The sequence below is a fragment of the Salmo salar genome, chromosome ssa25 (assembly GCF_905237065.1).
Source record: "Salmo salar chromosome ssa25, Ssal_v3.1, whole genome shotgun sequence".
NCBI lineage: Eukaryota > Metazoa > Chordata > Actinopteri > Salmoniformes > Salmonidae > Salmo > Salmo salar.
Window position 1 is genome coordinate 24,770,287 of NC_059466.1, and position 6,932 is coordinate 24,777,218.

At 41.7% G+C, this 6,932-nt stretch overlaps 1 pseudogene; it reads left to right on the forward strand.

Annotated features, from left to right (window-relative positions):
* The first annotated feature begins 3,261 nt into the window (after positions 1-3,261).
* LOC123730557 (BRCA1-associated RING domain protein 1-like) lies at positions 3,262-6,715 on the forward strand (annotated as a pseudogene).
* The last annotated feature ends 217 nt before the right edge of the window (positions 6,716-6,932 follow it).

The window sequence follows — 6,932 nt, forward strand, 5'->3', positions numbered from 1 at the left end:
GCTGATATGCTAATGGCCCCTCTGCTAGTGGTGGCGGCAGGGCTAACTAGCTGGCCCAATAGTCTGTAGTGGAGCAGAGCCGGGATTAACCCCGGTATCTCTTCCCCCCGCTGAGGCCTCGCAGGGTCCCTCCAAATGAAAGCTGTAATTAAGGGGCACGAGTAAATGTAATTATGCCTGATGACTGCTATAGAGCGAGTGTGTGTGTGTGTGTGTGTGTGTGTGTGTGTGTGTGTGTGTGTGTGTGTGTGTGTGTGTGTGTGTGTGTGTGTGTGTGTGTGTGTGTGTATCCGTGAGTGTGTGTTGTGTGTGTGACTATCTGTGTGTGTTCATATGGGAACTGTCCTCATGAGGAAAGACATTGTAGCTGCCTCTGCTGCGGTTGGGCAGTGATCAAGATAACACTGTTGTGTGTTGATGGGGAGTTTGCACGCATTGTAATATGTTAATGTCTCCATATCATCATGCCAGGCACAACAGCATCATGAGTCGTTAAAATTGATGTTGCTATGAATCTAAGAGATTGTGGAGGTGTTCAGAAGTGCATGGTTACCTGGCTCGTCATTAAGCTTTAGGGCGTGTTATTTGCATGAGTAATTAAAGCAACCCTCCATCCCCTTAATGCTTCTTATTTTAGTGGAGGAAGAGTTGTGTCTGAAATGGTGCTCTATTTCCTATATAGTGCACTTCTTTTGACCAGGGCCCATGGGGCTCTGGTAGTGTACTATATAGGGGATGGAGTGCCATTTTGGATGCTGCCAATGTCCATAAATTACTCCAACCAATAGAAAAGTTTAAAGCAGCCCTCCCTCCCCTTAAAGTTATTTTTATTTTAGTCCTGACTGTGCTTTCTCAGTGCTGAGCAACACAACAAAACTATGTCCGCTTCCCAAGTAGCAGCCTTTTTACCAAAACCCTATGGGCATTGGTCGGTAATAGTGGACTATGTAGGGAATGGGGTGCAATTTGCGATGCATTCTATAGCTTTTTCAATATCTCCCTGTATGCAACTTCTGCTCAGTCTCGTTTTGGAAAAACATAATCCCCCCTCCAGACTTTTTATGTTTAATTGTGACATTACAGTAAGAATTGAAAGAGATTAGTGAAGTAAAGCGGAATAAGGCAGATGCGGGATCAAACCCCTGCCACTAGGGGCCATATGTAGCCTAGTCACTGGTTTGAAAGCACTACCACCAGACCAGGTCCTAGTACTAAATTAGTTTATGTGGGAAAAATGCTATGTGGGAAAAACACTGCTTTTATACAATATTAATTTCATACACTTGGGACCTGTAGAGTGGAAAGCTGGAAACGATGCTCCAGGTTTTAAAAAGTGCCTCCTTGCTCTTATGTGGAAAAACCACTACTGTCAGTTCTTCTCTTTCAATTGGGACTTGAAGAGTGGAGAGAGATACTACACTAAAGCTTGCTTTATTTTAATCTGTGTTGCGTCATTAGCCAACGGCCATAAGTGTGTTGCGCGCATTCTACTTTTAGTCATCACACAGTTCTTTAATTTCTCAAATGGTTTCTTCAGATACAGTTGAAGTCGGAAGTTTACATACACTTAGGTTGGAGTTATTCAACCACTCCATCATTTTCTTTTTAACAAACTATAGTTTTGGCAAGTCGGTTAGGACATCTCCTTTGTGCATGACACGTAATTTTTCCAACAATTGTTTACAGACAGATTATTTCACTTATAATTCACTGTATCACAATTCCAGTGGGTCAGAAGTTTACATACACTAAGTTGGCTGTGCCTTTAAACAGCTTGAAAAATTCCAGAAAATTATGTCCTAGCTTTAGAAGCTTCTGATAGGCTAATTGACATAATTTGAGTCAATTGGAGGTGTACCTGTGGATGTATTTCAAGGCCTACCTTCAAACTCAGTGCCTCTTTGCTTGACATCATGGGAAAATCAAAAGAAATCAGCGAAAACCTCAGAAAAAAATTGTAGACCTCCACAAGTCTGGTTCATCCTTGGGAGCAATTTCCAAACGCCTGAAGGTACCACGTTCATCTGTACAAACAATAGTACGCAAGTATAAACCCCATGGAACCACACAGACGTCATACCGCTCAGGAAGGAGACGTGTTCTGTCTCCTAGAGATGAACGTAATTTGGTGCGAAAAGTGCAAATCAATCCCAGAACAACAGCAAAGGACCTTGTGAAGATGCTGGAGGAAACAGGTACAAAAGTATCTATATCCACAGTAAAACAAGTCCAATATCAACATAACCTGAAAGGCTGCTCAGCAAGGAAGAACAGCAAGGAAGAAGCCACTGCTCCAAAACCGGCATTAAAAAAAGCCAGACTACGGTTTGCAACTGAACGTGGGGACAAATATCGTACTTTTTGGAGAAATGTCCCCTGGTCTGATGAAACAAAAATAGAACTGTTTGGCCATACTGACCATTGTTATGTTTGGAGGAAGAAAATTGAGGAAAAAGGGGGAGGCTTGCAAGCCGAAGAACACCATCCAAACCGTGAAGCATGGGGGTGGCAGCATCATGTTGTGGGGTTGCTTTGCTGCAGGAGGGACTGGTGCACTTCACAAAATAGATCGGCATCATGAAGACGGAAAATTATGTGGATATATTGAAGCAACATCTCAAGACATCAGTCAGGAAGTTAAAGCTTGGTCGCAAATGGGTCTTCCAAATGGACAATGACCCCAAGCATACTTCCAAAGTTGTGGCAAAATGGCTTAAGGACAACATTCAAGGTATTGGGAGTGTCCATCACAAAGCCCTGACCTCAATCCTATAGAAAATGTGTGGGCAGAACTGAAAAAGCGTTTGCGAGCAAGGAGGCCTACAAACATGATTCAGTTACACCAGCTCTGTTAGGAGGAATTGGCCAAAATGCACCCAACTTATTGTGGGAAGCTTGTAGAAGGCTACCTGGAACGTTTGACCCAAGTTAAACAATTTAAAGGCAATGCTACCAAATACTAATTGAGTGTATGTAAACTTCTGACCAACTGGGGATGTGATGAAAGAAATAAAAGCTGAAATAAATAGTTCTCTACTATTATTCTGACATTCCACTTTCTTAAAATAAAGTGGTGATCCTAACTGACGTAAGACAGGGAATCTTTACTAGGATTAAATGTCAGGAATTGTGAAAAACTTAATTTAAATGTATTTGGCTAAGGTGAGTTTAAGTTCTCTGCACTCCTCTAAGCTATTGCTGTCCCCTGTCTCTCTCTCTCTTCTCAAAGGGGTAGAGGTGTGCCTTTAGACAGATGGCTGGATGGCCGGGAGTAACCATGAAGCAGAAGGACCTCAACGCAGCTGCATTAACAGACACAGACTGGTAGGTAACACACTCAAATGTGCACATACCCACACCCCTGCAAGCAAGGAACAAAACAAAATGGAGGCAATGAACCTGCTAAATCTACAACTCTGGAGAGTACCCATTTCCAGCAGAAAACAATTGAGTGGATTAGTGCACTCCGTAGAGGCACCTGAATACACAGCCACTAAACTGACGAGATGGTAAAAAAGCTGCAGTGATGGCTCTTGGCTTGAAAAGCATTGTCATTACAATTCTGCCCCAATATAGTAGAATTTAATGTAATAGAGTAGAATTGAATTGAATATTGTAGAATTTAATATAATAGAGTAGAATTGAATATAGTAGAATTTAATATAATAGAGTAGAATTAAATTGAATATAGTAGAATATAAGTAAAGGATAAATGCCGACATTCTGTACATTACCTTGGAAATAATGGACGACGCAGCGGAGTCCTTTTTTCCAAGATAATGTACAGAATGTCGGCGTTTATGCCGCTTATACCACAGTTGCCAAAGAAACAATATGAAGCACACATTTACCGCTAGATAGTTTGTTAGCAAACCTGCCAATATGACAACAGAGTTCAAAAATATCAGTCGCTGAAAACAGCTGGTCAAACTAAAAACATGTGGGAGGATTTGACAGCTTTAGCGGCGGAGGGGACCAGAGAAATTCATGTTCATCACTCACCATGACAGATGCTCCAAGAAAAAATGTTTCCGTTAAAACAAATTAATGCTAGCTAGCTAAGTGTTTTTCCCTCGTTGGACCTGCGTTTACAATGTATCCAATTTCAGTTTGTGTGGTTGTTGGTTTAGCTTTAGTATGGTCTGCATGTGTAGGCGCATATTGCATCATGATTGCATCATGATTGCATGGTTATATCTTTTCCAACTGTCCCGATATCTGGTTTTAATGTCCACTCTAGAATGCCGTTCTAGCCAATCAGAAGTGAGTATTCAACAATTCTGTGCTATATTAGAGTAGAATGGAATAGAATGAAAGCTGCCCCATTGTTGTGGTTAAGTAAGAATTGAAAGGTTCTGGCTGTGATTTTTGCAGTGATTCAGCCTCATTTAAACTCATTACAGAACAAGAAGAAATTCTCTCTGTTGTCCAGACACTTTGTTCAGACACTAGGCTATTCTTAGTGGGACTGATTTAATCCCGAGGCACTAGAATGGTTAGTATCATTTAGGATCCAGGAAGGAGATACAGATCTCTGTTCTCTTTATTCTCCCTCTGTATGCGCAGGGCTTTGATGAATTTCTAAGGGCTTGCCTACCGTAATTTACAAGATTGATGAAACAAATGAAACCGCCTCACTTCTCCTTGTAAGAAGAATATTTGGTTTCATTTTCCTTCGTCCACAGAAATGCGTTTTTGTTTTAATAACACATGTTTTATTTGACTTTTGACGTTAAAGCCTTCTCTCGTTTCTCCCCCATCTTCCTATTCTACTCTACTGAATTTGATTCTACTACACTATTCTATTTGACTGTTCTCTACTCTGCTCTTTTTTACTATTTCATTCTATTCTACTATACTCCACTCTCCTCTTCTCTACCCCAGCTGCCCCCACTGTTCGATGGTTGTTTCTTCTACCTCATGGGCTCCTTCAGGAAGCCCCCCCCGGGACGAGCTCCTCCAGGTGGTGAGAGAGGCAGGGGGCCAGATCCTGGCCCGACAGCCTAAACCAGACAGTGATGTGACCCAGACCCTGTCTACTGCAGCCTACCACGCCCTGATGGGCTTGGACTAGGCCCTGTGTACCCAGTACATCATCTATGATCCCCAGAGCAGGAAAGGTGTGGTCAGCTCCGTCTACATGGGTTGTAAAATGTATATCGGCCTTCCAGCTACTGTCAGTGCCTGAGCCATGGACACACCAGGTAAGCACCAAACTGAGAAACATTTACTGAAATGGGGAGGAACTTAAATTGTCCAATAAGAAATGAGAATTTGCTAACGTTTTTGTTTTACATTTTTAAACTTTTTCTATTTTGTGGCCTAATGAACATTACACTGGACTGGTTCTGTTTGCTTGCAACCTGACATCAGGGTCTAGTCAGAATAAACAGACAGCTGTGATTCTATGTCAATTGTAACCTAGAAGTAAGGGGATTCACTGACTGGTTGGGAAATTTCTGGTGCCGTCATGCCACCATGCTTGTGGCCTCAAATATAGCCACCCACCACCACAAGCCATGACTTGTTGTTTGGAAAGTTTTGGTCTGTAGCTCAAAGATAAGTTAATTAAGTTTTTCTTTGTGTTGATGTTTTTATACCTCCCTGCTCGATGATGATCAAAGATTATAAACATTTCAGCACTTTTCAGTGTTTTGAATGAAGGAGTAGAAAATCTGTCAATTTTCTTCTCCTGGGGATCTTTTCATAACGTCAGTACTTTTGAGAAGACCTTTTTCTTTGAATGTATTTTAGATTGAATTGTGTTTGTGACTGCACGTATTCTGTTTTCTATGACTTGCAATTTTCTTTAAAAATAAATAATCAAACTGTCTTTGAAAGCAGACATTTTCAATACTAAAGTTACCTCTTCCCTCTGGGCTGTTCAGAATGAATGGTATGCTTCAGAATAAACACCATTGTTGCAGTAACAAAATTACATAGTTGCAAGGGAATGCATTATTTGTTCCGACTGTAATTCATCTTAATTATATATATCCAATACAAACTCTCCTATCCCTGGTAGGAATGGGCTCATTCACGTCTAATTGGGAGTGTCAGCCCTTTAAAACTAAGAGGTGGGTGGGGTGGGGGATGGGGGGGTGTGTCTCAAAAAATCGATTCTAAAGCAAGACGAAGAGTAGAGCAGAAAACAGAAGAGCAATTAATCGTCTAGTCACCAAGTTGGCACATCCTGTGGAAACTGAAAACAAACAAGTTTTATTTTCCTTTTGTCTCTGGCAGCAAGAAGACGAGAGAAAAAAACACCAACCAGCGTTACACACCAGACAGAGCACAGTCAACTGCTTTACAGACCTGGGTTTAAATAGTATTTGAAAGCATTTACTTCATCTGTGTTTTATGGAGCTTGCCTGGCATAATGGAAGCAATAAAACAGTGACGAAACGGCAAACCCTGCTTATCTGGCACTCCAGGCAGGCTAAAGCTTTAGATGCAAAAGTTGTTGAAAGATTTCAAATAGTATTTGTACCCAGGTGTGCTGCTGCAGCTTTCTGTCTCTGAGCCCCAAGGTCCTGGGTGTGTGCCAAATGGCACTCTATTCTCTACATAGTGCACTACTTTTGACCAGGGCCCATTCACATAGGGATCTGGTCTAAAAGTAGTGGACTATATAGGGAATATGGTGCCATTTGGGACATAGCCATCCTCTCTTGGCTATCTCCCAGGATGCCCCTCTCCTTCTCAATAGGATTAGTCAGGGATAGGCCTAATTGCTATTGATTGCTGTGTGCCGCATTAAATTGCTTCCCCCTTCCTGTGCATGCGGGAGGTGGAAGGGGTAAATTAGTGGTGCGGACATACAACTTCAGCTCAGCCTGGTATTGAATAGGAAAGTGACATAGAACCAGAGAGTTTAAGCAGATATAAAGTGTGTATCCAAAATGGCAACCCTATTTCCTACATAGTGCACT